Consider the following 16,199-nt stretch of genomic DNA (forward strand, 5'->3'; position numbering starts at 1 on the left):
GACGTACAAAACAATTTTAAATACATCATCTCTATTAGTGATACTATGATGGTGAGTCTTATAGTTTATTACGGAGACTCCAGGGTGGTTTGGTGCAATTGTTCAAAACAAAAAAGTAAGAAAGATTCAGTTCGTATCTTTTTCGTACTTTATTTGCCATGAAATTCTCCCCACATCACGAGCCACATTGTTATTTTTGTGGGATATATATCCCTCGGATGGTATCTCATCAAGTTATTGTGGTGATAAAAAGAGATAGATGACGGGGAAGAGGCCCTATAAGCTCAATTGTCTGGCCCACCCCAAAAGCATTCTGGCAACCACCTCTTTTTACTGCCTTTAAATTGCATGTTCACGTCAACCCCCTGTTGACGAAAAGCAGAAAAGATATGATTAGACATTTTCATGACTGTATCTCACTGAATGGGATATTTTAGGATACTCATTTGGGAACATTGCTTTAATGTGCTACGTGGCAGATTCGTAAAGTAAGGAACATTTCGTCCGTTTTTTGTTGAGAAGGTGATTTAAATTTAATTATCAGAATTGAATCAACTTATGTAATTTTATGTTATTGAGTAAATCAATAAGGTTACTAGATGCTGAAGATAAAAACCATATTAATGAACTATAATTTAAGAATAAAGAAATTCTCTAACACTTAACTGAAAGGAATTTAAGAATTTAGGGGAATTCATTTATTAAAGACTAAGTCAATTAAATTTAGTAAATATTTTTTGTTTGGTATACATAATACACTGTTGGGATTTTTATTCTAAAATTACGGCAAAATAAACGGCAGAATTCCATCCATCTAATTAAATCTAGAGTTTATTGTTAGGCACAAATCTTTAACTTTACGATTTTGAAACCGTTTACAACTAGTATAGTTAATAAAGTGTGAATACAAAATTACATGGTTTTGTTACCTTTTAAAAGTAACATGGTGCCAAAACGGTAAAAATATAATTTATATGGATATTGGAGCTAAATTATGATAGACTTTTCGTTAGGTAATGAGCATAGGAGTTAGATTGGTGTTGAGTTGTGTTTTATCAGATGAACCGTTTAATGTGGTTTAAATAGTTTCTGATGGTACCATCTATCGTGAAAGATGAAAAATATTAGACAGAATCAAATCTGTGGTACTTCCATCTATGTGTGGATGAGAGTTTCGTATTCTAATAGTCCAGGGTGTACCAATTAAGGATCGTAGGACACTGGAAAATTATGAGTTTAAAGAACGGAAAAGACATGGAGTCGACACTGCGAATTGAACCCCCGTTCAGCCGGCCATGAAAGTTAAAGATCTGCCCTCTCGATATATAGTTTGTACCCTGCTTCAAGGAACTACATGGCTCCATAAGGCTGGAGTGGATATAACTCTGGTTCAAAGTCAAAAAACGAAAACACGATAAAAAGCTAAAAAACGAATATTCTCACAGATAATTGTTTAAATTTAATCTCTTGCTACGGTTGTTTGACTGTTACGGGTGATAATGGCGAAATAACAATTAAAATAATTGTTATTTAATAACTGTGTAACAATTTTTTAACGGTGTAACAATTCTAATAGTGTAAACTAAACTCCACGAAAACATCTTATTAATTAAATAAACGTTGAAAACTATTTGGTATCATTATGCTTTCACCACTTGACATCAAAAGGGTTTTAGCTCCACGATTATAATATGAAAATTTAATAATTTTTTCCGAGGAATTTCTAACAGTGTAAACTAAGATTCACAAAAACTTCTTACTATTTAAATAAACGTTGAAGACTATTTATAAATCCATCATTACGCTTTCACCACTTGACAAGAAAAAGGTCTTAGCTCCACGATTATAATATGAAAATGTTATGAATGCCAACGCTATTCCACAATTAAAATTTTTTATTTACAGGAAACCACATTAATTTAATTATGTATCAAAATAACTACGCTTTATCCTTAATGTTGGTAACAACCATCTTATACATTTAAGTACATGATGTAGTTATATAGAAAGGAATAAAAGTATAAATTATAGGATACTTGATCAATAATGAAGTTAAAACACTTTTCCAGCTTTCCCAGCTACGGTAGCAGACAGAAATTTCAATTTTATAAATAATAGCACTTTTTTTTCTTCATAAAAAGCATGATTTCTATATTTAAAACCATAAAATATTATTTGAAAAATTTTTTTAGCATAAAGAAACAGCGTCATTGGATAGGGATTTAAGGGATTTATAATATTTTGATGCGCTAGTAATTCAATCCTACTAAAGCTTTCCGCTAACAACGGAATGGATGAAAAAAGTTCAGTGTTGCCTAAACATTGCTGTTTTCGTTTCTGCCTAGCAACACATCACACATTACCCAACCATGGTCAGTCACCTAGCTTAATGGCCATAGCAGGAATGTCACATAATTTTGACCCTGGTCAGATGACGTGAGCAGTGCTTGAGATGGTACACCTCTCTAAAAATTTCTTCACTAAAACTGTAATCGTAAGCATTATTTTTGAGCAAATACATTTATACAAAAAATATTTTCATTTTCTGGTATGCTTTCTAGGTTATTTTATAAACATACTATATTTTAATTATTAATACACTTTGCCTCACCTTATATCAGTAATTGTTTTTGATTATCAATTGAAAAATTTATATCATGAAAAGTATAATTAAATATTCATAAATAAAATCATGAACATCATTAAAATGTATCACTCTGTGCAATGAAAAAAATTAATATTTTCACTATTAATTAATGTATTTCGCTTAAAGATTCATAAAAGGGTATAAAACGCATGTGAAATTTAATTCATTTATAATTATGAATGGCACGTGATTGCAATAAGTTTAAACTAACTCATGCTCTTTTTATACCAATGAAATGAAGTTTTCAATTTTATTCAACCATCTGCGTATCTCATAAAATTAATCAATATTTATTGATCATTTTAATATTCAGAACATAGTTTTCAACCATAAACTTAATTTTAAAGTGTATAATGTCTTTTCAGAATTTAAAATGATGTTTATTGGTTAAAATCAGTTACAAATTATGTATTTTTTAATTTCTTGACAACCTATCTATTTTTACGAATAACATCTGCTGCAGTATACATGAGTTTATACAATAATAAAGTCATCAAATGTTCAATTTAATAGATAAAATAAGTTAATCTCCCCATTTAAAAATTTATTAGAGCTAAACCTTTTTCAAAATGCTAAACAAACTTCCTTTCCTCGTTCAGGCGTAATGCTACTACATTAAAAAATAAATTACTATTATTCATGAATATTTAATTTAGAGAAATAAGTACGAAAATATTCGTGAATTGCCGTCAACTGCTAATGAGACTGTTTATGACTAACTATATCCTATGAAAGTTTTAATTAACATTTAATGAAAAAATGTTTTAGCGTGAGTTTTTTTTTCCCGTTAAGGTATTCCTAATTAGCTTGAAAAAGCAATAAGCCCCGCGTATTCTGACTCATAGAAAAATGGTTAAATGCCATATTTAAAAATTAATTTATCTTCCAGACTTCCTTTCAAACTTTAATTCCCATTTTGACATGCTTTAAGATTTATAAATGACTTTAAGTTTTCTTTTTGCATTCAGTATTTTAACGTAAAATGTTTGTAGCATTTTTTATTAAATTAATGTTAGAAGAATAAATTTATATCATAATAATGTAAACTCAGCTTTGTAAATATTATTGGGTTTATATACCATTATTAAATTTAAAATCAAATGATAAATATAATTAATTTTATTATATACACCGAAGAGCCATTACATTATGACCACCCTCCATCTATAACAATGGGCTCGTGCAGGTTTTCATGGTTTCTCAAACATGGTTCTAGGAACAATGTTTTCATGGGGCACATTAGGACCCATAATCCTCATAGAACAATCCCTGACGTCTGTAAGCTACTTGAACATAGTTGCAGACCAGGTTCACCCATTCATGGCAACAGTTTTTCTTGCGGAGATTACCAACAGGATAATACACCATGTCATAAGGGTCGAATCGTCATGGATTGGTTTGAGGAACATTCCAATGACTATCAAGTCACGTCTTGGCCCCCAAATTCACCTGACCTTAATCCAATAGAGCATTTGTGGTCCTACTTGGAAAACCAAATTCGTGCTGCCATTTTACCCCCTCGCAATGTGAGGGAATTGCAGGACCAGTTGGTGAGCGCTTGGTTCCAGATAGACTACCTATCAGCACCTTGTGGAATCAATGCCATGGTGGGTGCTAGCAGTTTTGAGAGCTAAAGATGGTTCTACATGCTATTAGCAGGGTGGTCATAATGTAATGGCTCTTCGGTGTAACTTTGGCATAGTATATTTATTTGCAATATTTTTTTTAAACGTTACACTTTGCTCACCACGGTCCTGGCTAATTTTTAGGCAAAGCATTTTTAAAAATGTCAAAAGTGGTTAATAATGTTCTTACAATTTAATTCAAATGATATATTTACATAAGTTCACTATACCTGTCAGCCATAATTGAAATAATTATTTAAAAAGTTACATTTTGTGACACACAGCTGTTACTAACCTCTATGCAAGTATTTTTTTTAAAAAAAGGAAGAAAAAAAAAGTGCTTAGAAAATATGTATCTCTATAAATTTTAAAGAAAACTAGAAGTTTGGATACGGAGATTCTACTAGATTCTAAAATCACTGATCAAACTAAAAATTGTCATTTTATTTAATAGTTTAAAAGTATTATTTCAAATAATAAAATAAACTCCTATTTTCCTTCCGAAAGTATTCTTCAGAAGCAAATAAAATTGTTGTCAATAAAAGAAATAATAACTCTCGAAAAAAAACAGGGAAAAAAATGTCAACAAAGCAAAGAGATAACGAAATCAAAAGGCTCCGCAAAATGCTCAACTTTCTTACCCATCGTTCTATTTTGCTGTTTTATTGATATCCAATGCAGTAAAAAAAGGGGAGGGTATTACTCCTATTACATCAATCGGGATTTATTGCTCAAAAATTGCTTCAGTAAATCGGATTGATTAATAGAAAATGTCTGCAATTACCTGATTGAATCGAAATGTGTCGCCAAGGGTTTTTAGTTCATGCGATCACAGTCACCGTCAATAACCGTTTGAGAGTAAACCTTTAATGTGCAAAAGGGATTTTCTTTAACGACATTTTATGGAGCTTCAAATATATAATGGACTAAATATGGAGAATGATACCTCTAATACATCTTTCGTCGACAGAGATTTTATATTGCGAATAGAACACTTCAATTGCTTTAAGCCTTTCTTGGACGATATTTTTCTGGATATTATCGTGCTGGAAGCAAAGTGGTAACCAAGGAGATGCTTACATGGAATAAAAAGCTGCTCAATAGAATTTTGCTTATGATTTGAAAAATTAATTTCTACGAGAAGAATTATTATTGGCTAAAATTGTGTTTTAGAATTAAGGGAGTTTTCCGATCTAGAAATTTCAAATAATAGAATTTTTTATTTGAATATTTCTATACCTTATGCTATGGGGTATATATGGTTGAAATCGGTTCGCCCGGAAAGTATTTGTGTCTATAGATATAGTAGTAAAAAAAACGAACCTGATAATATTTACTTTCTTGGAAAAATTGTTTCTAAGTTAAACCATAACATCAGCATCTTTGACCCCCAAACACTGCAAATTTGCTACAATCTAAATAATGTTTTAAATCAAACTATGTTAAGCCACTGTGTCGCAAAATAAAAATTTAAAAAATACGATAGCCTTCAATTTAGAACTATATTATAGTTGCTGCAAATGTATACTATTAAAATTTTTATTCTAAAGTTATGGTAAAATAACCAGCAGTTGTCGGTCCATTCAGTTAACCGTAAAATTTATGGTAAAGAACAGTATTTACTTTTATGATTTTCAAAACACTTTACAACTGGTATGGATAAATGTATTCAAAACTACACGGTTTATTAACCATTTATAACTGGCATGTTTTTAGAACCAAACACGGGAGATTTAACTGAACATTGGTGACAATTTAGCAGTTTTATGTTGCTGCCATCTATGTGTGGTTACGAGTAACGTTTCTAATAGCCCAGGGTCATAAATTGGAGAATGTGGGACGCTGGAAACTCTTCATGTATTGAAGGAAAAGGAGGAAATTTTCTGGTGCCAACACTGGAACTCGAACCCTCGTTCTGTCGGTTATAAGATAGATAGATTAGCCCTCTCGGCTATAAAATGCACCCATCCGCAAGGGACTAAGTGACTTCGATTGGTGGGGCTAGCTGGTGTGCTAAAATTCTGGTTGCTTAACCGTATTTGGTGAAAACAGTTAATAAACTGTTTTTCTCACAGTTAACAGTTTGAATTCCACTTTATTTATGGTTATTCGATTGCTTAAATATGGTAAAATAACAAATAAATTGTTATTTAACCAATTTTTCTGATAAATTTTGAACTGTGTGCACGATATTTTGGATCAATGTTTCCACTTCTGTAATTCTAAGAATGTATAAATTTATGCTGTTATATTAAGCATTTATAACTATATTTTTTACTGAAAGACACATGAAAAGCACTGGGATAACTTTCTTGTTGCAGTTTCCTTAACATATAGCTTGGTCAATAACAATCAGAAATACTAAAAACTGGACTAGTACGACCTAATTAATAATTGTTCTCTAGTAAGTACTGGTATTTCACATTTTTGTTTATACTTTAGCATGATATTTGTTTCAATAACTATGCTTATGCTTTTAAATTACGCTCTTAAGGTACATAAGCGTGTCTTTTATTTTAAAAAAGACATCTCCAAGTATATTGATGTTTAAATTTGCTGTAATCTTAATAGGATAGTAAATTGATCTACATTATCATATCCTTCAAACCTAATTACACGGCTCTATTGTTCAACTTGAATGATAACATGGTTTTAATGGGATACCTACAAGTAATGTAGTACCACATCTCGATTATGATTGGTTGTTAAACCGCAGCATTTGCTTTTGTCAGCAACTGTTCTTTCCATTTTATTTCGGGTAAGCCAAGCCCGTCAAGTATCAATTCTCTTAAGTGACGCATTATATATTCTTTCCCAAAGATTTCAATTCTTTCACTATATATGATTTACTTAACACAAAGACAGGCATGAAGCCATATAGAACATAAACAAACTAACTATCCATCGAAACTGCCTTTTGCAACAAAAAAAAAATTATATACACTAGTTATAATAAAATACGTAAACAAATAATAAATCTAATTTAAGTAAAAGACGCAAATAAGAAAGAATTAAATTTTAACGAATTTGATGTGCGATACGGTATTGTATTTAATTCACTTTGCGTTAATTAACATTCTAACTTATTTGAAGAAACTTAGCTCGACTGTAACGCACCATCTTGTTTATAAACGATCATCTGGTGCTAAGATCATAGGTCACGTGTCTGTGTATCAGTGATCAGTATTAGTGATGACGAGTTACAAGTATCCAGTTTAACACTTTTGAAGCATTGCAATATATTTGCCTCTTAAAAGGTTCAAGGCACCTTAATTATTGTTCAAAATTAAACCAATTTTTCTAACTAAGTAGAAACAAATCACAGAACGTTTCACTTACCAATGATAATCCAGATTAACTCACTCAACTTAAAAAATAATAATTTCAATTTGGGAAAGTAATATTTACAAGTTGGGAAAGTGAAATATAAGCAATATTAAATTGTTTATCCTTGATTTTGTTACAAGAAAATTTCCAATTATCAACTGTAGACCCTAAATTAATTAATATTTCTGCTCCTCCATATTCGTTAACTAGTACTCCAAAACACTTTGTTTGCCTAGCAAATATTTTAACGTCTTTCATAAAGTTAAATAAAGCAATAAAATTAAAATGCTTTCATGGAAAATTATTTCAAACATGAATATGTTTCTATCACGCTAGTATTTCATGATATTTTAATATTAAAAACAGTAGTGCAGAAGCTTAATTAACTTACATAATGGTGCGAGTAAGCAAGTATGTGATGTCATGAACAAATCTAATCGCCAATGATGTTTCCATTTTGTAGCATTTTTCCATCATCCTCTAACTGTGAGTTAAGAAGTTTTTTTGACGCCTAGAGCAGAGTTCTTGATTAGACGGCGGCTGTGAAAAAAGGAGTGTAATCACAGGAGGGGGCAAAAAGGAAAATTTTATTTCTTTTGAATAGAAAAAAAAACATTAAAATATATATATTTATAACAAACTATATTCATACCATTTCATTTTTATGCAAATTTAAGAGTACATTATTTTACGGTAAAAGAAATATTATTTCTAGCAAAATATTCTTAAATGTAAATGTTACCGTTAGAGATTTAGGAATAAGTTATTCTCAGATTATATAGCTAATGTATAAATTAACTAGAGAGATCTGTTTATGTACCAAAAATTGGTTCCATTCTCCAATTTTTTAGGTAATATACTAACTACCTAAATAGTCTGCATAAATAAGGTCTATGCTGGAACAACAACTGTTTTGATACGCCTAAATCAACATATTTATTTGTTATCGCTATGCAAAAAATTAAGTAACTATGATCAAATAATCACGCATCAACACATAGTTTGATAGAATGAATCACCAAATACTTTAAAACTATAACTCAAAGAACCAAACAGTTTATATAATAAAAATAAAAAAAATTAGAATAGTGTCACGTATTTATTTTTCAATATCGAAAGAATCAAGTCAATTAATGCTATCAAACAATCACAAATTAGTTCAGTTAATAAAAGGAACAAACTTCTGATCTTTAACGATACTGAAACAGTTAATGAGCACTTTTATCTAGGTAAATAGTGGAAAAACACTCAATTCCGAACTTTAACGGATTAACCTAGTTAATCTGTAGATTAGCTCTCCCTCTCTCTCTTTCGTATGCCAGTTACGGCAGAGGGTAGCGATTGTTCTTATTTTCAAGTGGCGCCATCTATGGCCAAGAATTCGACTACTGCCACACCCATTCGTCACACCCGTTTATAGGGCGGATCCATTGATAGATCCGTTCATTCATCCACAGATCGTAATTTTGACCTGAATCAGAGAACGACGCAGATTAGCTAAATGTGCATATCAACGATTTTCGAGCTTTGACGGTAGCTTAAACGGTAGTTTAAAATTTAAAGATTACCGGCTAAGAAATTTAATTTAATATTAGAAGTAATATACTTTAAATATTAGTGGCCTTAATGGTCGAATGCATGCCTCTCTTGGATGAATTAGATTTTTAAATATAGCACCTCCTGATAATTTACAATCCAACGGCCTTTTATGAATCACTCTCCTTTAGAGAGATTTTTCTTTTGGCTGTAGTTGTTCTCGCTATAATGCAACGTTATTGCTCTAAAAAAATTTTTTTTGAATTGAAAAAAAATCACAAATCACGTTTTCCTTTATTTAAAAAAATGGCAAACAAACAAACAAGATCGTTAAAAGCCCCTGGATTGGGAAATTGCATCCCCTCTATGACATCTCATTTACCATCCATCCATTCAATTATGAACCAATAAATAATAGATAAATAAAAAATACTAACATAAATGTTTTACACTGAAGTAAGATAAACAAAAAAAATCGATGAAAACATATATTTTAAAGATAGAATCGAAGAAAAAGATTCCTGTAAAATATTTCCTTGAGTAAGATTGAAGATGGTCCCTGCAGAAAATAACAGCCAATCAGATGATGTAGTTGACAGCCATGTTTGCCCAGCTATAAAATGACCAACGGTATGTCGCCTCTGTGAATGGTGTCAAGTTTTTTCCTTTTGACCATTTGGATGTCGTGTTATATTTCTTTCACGCCATTTCTGGAGGAAAAAGAAAAAATTTTATTTTCCAATTTTCTTAGAATCCCTTTGATGAACCATAATTCTGATAGAAATATTCTAAAAATAATACACTTTCTTTTATTTTGGAAGGCGCTGCTCCTGTGTTATTTTATTTCTTGAAACTCTTCGATTTGTGTTTCTCATTTTTCATGATTTGAGAAAGAAAGGATCATGTTTCAGAAAGATATTTAGTTTCAATGTTGTGGAGAAATACGATACGATATTAATATTTTGCTGTTATAACTATTTTGTTTTAGTTGCTTCTCTAAAAATAATTGAAAATGAAAATGTAAAAAACATCCAAAATTTAATTTTTTCAAAGTTAAAAAAAGCAACATTTCGTATCAATACAACAAAACAAAGTGAAAAAGCCACAAAATAAGATACAGAAATGGGCATACTATGGTCTCGGTTCCATAAGTCAAAACCCTTCTCCGTGTCTTAACTTGCATTGTATTTAAAACACTGAAGAAGGTTAAATAATTAATCTCAAGAAACTGAAACCGTAAGATATTACCAGATTAAAAACTTTATTCGCTTCGAAAATACACAAATAGAAAATAAAATAATTGTTACAAGCGCTTCAAAAACAAGCGCCCATTTTCAAGACTTGCCAGAAGTGAATAAGAAGAAACAAAAGTGATTTGAGAAGAAAAACGCAAAGTTGCCAGCGAATAATGAAAAAAAATGTGAGAAGCAAAACTTGAAAAGCCACAGTAACCGAGAGAGAAAAAAAGAGGAAAAACATGACAAGAAAAGCCAGGGTAAAATGCATTTCCACGCGTTATGGAAAGGTTGTGAAGGACTAATGTCGTTAAGAAGGGAATCAGCATTTATATGAATAAAACAAGATGATTCTAAGGCATCAAGATGAGCTGATGTGACTGACAAAACCGAAATTATACTATGTTCATTTCTGTACCTTTATTTGTGCTTTATTCACGCTGCTTTGATCATCACGCTGTTTTCATTCATTAAGTAGCACAAATGTACAACATTTTCACTTCGAGCTTTTTGTATGGTAATCGCATTTTGAATTGCATAAATCATTGTGATTGATGTTTAACATTGCCCATTTTTCCTAAAATGATCAATTTTAAACTGCATTATTGGTATATAAAAATTTAATACAGTCGACGCTCGATATAACGAATCCCGTAGACAAGCGACAATGGACGTTATAGCGTGATTATTCTATATCGTGACTACTTAAAATTAGGCCAAAAATTTTCGTATATTTTATAAATACTGGTCTTATTTTGGCAAAAACATGCTACACTTTTAATAGAATTATGAAACTCTCTTATAAACAGTTTTTTTTTATGTCAAAAAAAACTATTATTTAATATAGTACATTAAACATTTATTTTTTTAATGACGTTGTTAATATTGTGCATAAACTTTAGCCAGTTATTCAGATGTATTTTTAGCTTCATGAATGGCATGAAATTCATTAATGAATTTAGAACACTTTCTTTTCTGCCTTTAGAATGACACGATTTTCAACCATTTTTATTTTAAACCGTCATTGAACATCTAACCAAAGAGTTTACAACTGCTAGTGTTCAACTTCATAACCTTGTAATTTTGAACCCAATCCAGAAAACAAGGGAACTCCTGGATTAAGTAATTGGAAAGAAATTCGCTTTCATGGAATACTTTTTGATGGAACTAACTTGCATTTGCTTTACATGAAACGGAAAGCCACCAAAACCTCCCACGGTTAGCCTTTCGGCCAGTCCATTATCCGTCTACCACTGGGAATATTTTGCGTTAGCACTGGAGTTGGAGAAAGTCGGGTGCGGAATTCGTTTCCATCAGTCATCGCGCTGTGATTAGGAGCTGAGCGCTCTACATCTTGAGCCACCATTGCTCAATTTTTAACTATCGTAAACAAAGTGCTTTTAAACATCTTCAATAATTTAACAATTTTTGTTGCTCTTTTATCCAATTCTAAAAAAAATCTGTTTCTGTTTTACGCATGCAGCATTACATTGGTTAGAAACAGCCATTTTAAAATACGTCCAGAGAACGAGAAAAACCGGAGTAAAAAGAAAAGGATGGAGAAAGGAAAAGAATACACATCAAAGGTCGTAAGTTACTGCTTTAAGGAAAATAATGAAAGCTAAAAATCGAACTTCCAAAAAAGGTAAAGATATTCATAAAAATAAGGACAAATGATTAAAATATGTTTTAACAAAGAAATATGCTTAATTACAAAGTTCCAAATTTGGATTATTCTTCCTTAAATAGATTTGTAAAGTAATTATTTTCTACATTAAAAGAAATAAGTTTTATTTAAAAACAACGATTTGATTTAATTAGCAACAAAAATTTAGAACCCATTGAAAAACGTTTCGTGAATTATTTCAAGTTCCTTAAGCAAAACAAAAAAATTCAGACATTATCTAAAGTTACAATACACACAGAGCGAGTCTTAATTTGAAAATGTTCTTTCTTCTAATTTAGCCTTCTCAAATTCTTTCTCAGTGGATCCAAAACATTCGCAAAATCTCGAAACACTTGAAAAAGAATTTAAAGAATAAAAAGAACAGGATAAAAATGTTCTGATCAATGTTTTGGATTTTTTCTCTTCATCTAAGTAATCATGGCACGATCAGAATGTATCGCTCCAAAAACTAGAATAAAAAGTTATAAATAACGAACGACAAGCAGCATTTAATTTGCGTATCGATATTTTTGTCGCTCTTGCTTCATTAGAGTGCATTCCAATATAACGAAAAAATAAAATCGTCACGATTCTCCATTTTTAACGTTCAACAAGCCGCCGGGGATTCAGGAACTTTTTTTCATCCATACACCACATTCGTTCTTAATTCAGAGCCAATTTTTTCTTTTATAAATGGCAAGAGACGAAATAAAATATGTTTTTTAATCATTATTTTTTTTGTCAAAAAAGTTTTTAATTTCAGATTAAATTTAAAAATATATTTTGTGTAAAAATCACATTATTTTTTTCAATTGATTGTTATTTATAGTTTTTATGAGCATTATTTGAACTAAAGATAATACAAATAAAAACATAAATATTAATCAAAAATATTCGATAAAAAGGTTTTCGTTTAAAGAAGCTTTTAATTTCAGATTGAATTCAAATTTCTATTTCAATTTGAGTGAAATTCACATTTTTTCAATCGATGATTTGGGTATGATTTGAATTAAAATAAGTGATTACTGCCTTCACAACGGAAAAGGAATTATGAAGTTTGAACAAAATATAATGACGATACTCGATAGAAATTCTTACTTTTACTGAGCAAATGATTGAAGCTCGTGAGGCAATAAAATGATTAACCAAAAATTATTCTAAATTAGGTTTCGTATTTTTTAAAAGAGATATTTGTATTTTTTTGGTTGACAAATATCTCCAATTTGGCAATTGTTTAAAAAACACATAACTTATATTTAAGCATTAAAAATATTTGTTAGTTTCAAATCCTAGTGAATCCCTTTCATTAAAAAGTTCAGATATTGTGAGTTTAAAGCATTTAAACTAAGGATTTTATATTGCTAGCTCTCAAAAATACTTTCAAAAGACAATCTTAAAAGTTTTAAATCACATTTTGAAGACCGTTGCATAAAAAGAGAAACCACGGAAATACACACTGTCCTGCCTTTGATTACTTGTTATGTAACTGTTATATTATAAATTTGTTAAAAAAATTCTTTTTTTTTTAAATTTTTATTCAAATTAGTTTGAAAATCTTACTCATGCATTAAACTTCAATTTCCCGAATTGAGTTACCAAACATCCATTGTTCTCCAGTGGGTTCCTGCCCATTGCCGGGTTACGGGTAATGAAAATGCAGACTACTTAGCAAAAAAGGGGGCCTTAATTATTCAGACTTCTGCGCACATTATGCCCTTCTGTTCCATCAAACAGTTTATTAAGAGGAACTTTAAGACCTGTGCTCATGAAGAACTTATCGACCGTACTTCTACTAAGTCTTGGAGGGCTGCCATCCTAAATTTGCAAAATGGCCCAAGACGAAGAGCCGTGGCTGAATTCCTCTTGGCCACCGGTCATGACTGTCTGCGGAAACATGTCTAGATTTGGTATCGTTCCTTCCCCGGTATGCACTCTTTGCAGTTCTGGTGAGGACATGGACTCCACGCACCTTCTCCGCTGTTCTGCACTTTGCAGGAATTCTATCACTGAACGCTATTGGGAAGCTAGAGACATGTTGTGATTAATAGACTCTGTTTCAGCATCTTTTGGTTCTGTTTTTATTTTTATTAGATGTTTATGTATGCTGTTACTGTCTATAATCTGCCATTGGAAATAAAATTAAAAAAAGTTATCAAATATTTTAATGAAATGTTGATTGCTTCAAGTATTTGACCACTTTAAATAGAAAAATTAATATTATTGATGGAATTATTATTGTTGTTGTGATTGTTTTGCCTCTTGCCGATATCATCAAGCCTGCTTATTGAAGCCAAACGAATTTAAGGCAGAGTGTAGTGGCCCCATCTATGGACAAGAATACGAATTCAGTAACATTCATGTTACAGCCCGTTTATAGCATCCTCTCATTCATACATCTATTCATTCATCCACATAATCGTAATTTTGACCTGAACCAGAGAATGATCAGTCTCCAATTCAGTACCCCCAGAGGTATTGTTTTGTTACGGAAGTATGGAAGATTTTGAGACCAGGCAGATTTAATGTGCACCAATCACTATTTACTAGAACAGTCTTCAGCTAGCGGTGATCGAACTGAAGATCTTTTGGACATGGACCAAACGCACTACCAATCAGGCTATTCAGACCCTTATGGAATTTTTAAAAAAAAATGTTTGTTTATGAAATGAAAAGAGTAAAAAACATTTCGTAAGTAGGTAGAATTAGTTATTTGTAGTTTTTTTTTTAGCAAAAGCCAGACATAGATATATTTCACCATGCATTTGATTTAAATAAATTTTGGTATTATACTAGGTATAAAATCTAATATCCTCATTGTAAAAAAAAGAAAAAAAATATTATATAACCATCAGTACTTTGAGGCCATTATAACCAATTAGTGTTAAATTAGAATGACAAAGGCAAAAAGACTTACTTTTTACCTTATTGTAGTGATGTGGGTCAAAATAAGTGAAAAATATTAGATTCAGCATTTTAATAATTTATGATTCAGAAATACAGTATGACATCCTCTTTTTCTGCGTTAAAATTGTCCAAACACGGTTCACTATTAAATATTTTTTTTTTTTCAAATTTGCATTTATTTGCAATTGTTTAGAGAAACAGTTATTCATCATTGAAATTTCTTTAACTTACAAAATCAATCACAGATAATTTATTTAAAAAAATTATTAATAATTTATTAATAAAAATATAATAATTTATTAATAAAAATTTATTAATAATTTATTAATAAAATATAGATTTATTAATAAAAATATAGATTAATAAAAATAATTTTTTAAAACTACTTTTTTTTATATTATATTTTTCGTACAAGCATTATTCTAATAATCTAAATTTTTTGGGGGATTATTAGACTATTTTTGTCATTGACAAATACCAAAATATATTCTTGTTTGTAATTAGAAAGTCAGAAAAATGACTAACATCAGTGTCCCATCAGAGTCACAATGTTACCAGATTTACAGCAATCCAGTGTAGAACAACTCTGATACAGTTGAAAGGGACTAATGTGTAAGTTACTTCAATGCGTAAACGACTGAAGATTTTCTCTACTAAGTTCATCCGCGAGTAAGCAGATACAGAGGAAAATTAGCCATCAACTTAAGTAGCTGCATCATATGCAAATTAACTTCATTTCTCCGAAACACGAACAAAGCCAGAGCTTTTAAACTTCATTAATTTCGTAAACTTTGGTTCCGCCTTGTTTAAAATTCAAATATACAAGTATTAATATTGTACAGTGTCTATCAGATAACAGCCATACTGTATGTCTATAAGAAAATTACTATACTGTATAATGTATATGAGAATACAACCGTTGAATATTTTGTGAAGTTATATTAGACAGTAATAGTTGGGCACCTCATTGAAAGAAAGAGTTTAAAAATATGTATTTTCTTAATTACATATTATTTAGTCATTTCTTTCATCGTAAAATTTTACAGAGACCGATAGTTGCTTTAAAATCCCATTGAAACCATATTTGCCTTTCAACACATAATTTTTTTTAAAAAAATCTCGATAATTTATTTAATCACAAGAAGATATATTCCTTACTTTTTTTTCTGGTTTTTTATTTATTAAAAATTCTTCTTCTCTTTAAAAGATTTATATATATTTTTTCCTTGCTTTCTCTGTATGTTTAATATATATATATA

The 16,199-nt window shown here is 30.4% G+C and overlaps 1 long non-coding RNA gene across 1 annotated transcript in view; it reads right to left on the reverse strand.

The window, feature by feature from the left end:
• Positions 1–16,199, reverse strand: part of LOC139425157 (uncharacterized) — a 119,954-nt gene that overhangs the window by 57,595 nt on the left and 46,160 nt on the right. Inside the window, exon 2 of the long non-coding RNA XR_011636420.1 lies at positions 7,991–8,139. This is a non-coding gene — a long non-coding RNA (uncharacterized lncRNA). The remainder of the gene's footprint in view (positions 1–7,990; positions 8,140–16,199) is intronic.

Source organism: Parasteatoda tepidariorum, chromosome 3, assembly GCF_043381705.1.
Source record: "Parasteatoda tepidariorum isolate YZ-2023 chromosome 3, CAS_Ptep_4.0, whole genome shotgun sequence".
NCBI lineage: Eukaryota > Metazoa > Arthropoda > Arachnida > Araneae > Theridiidae > Parasteatoda > Parasteatoda tepidariorum.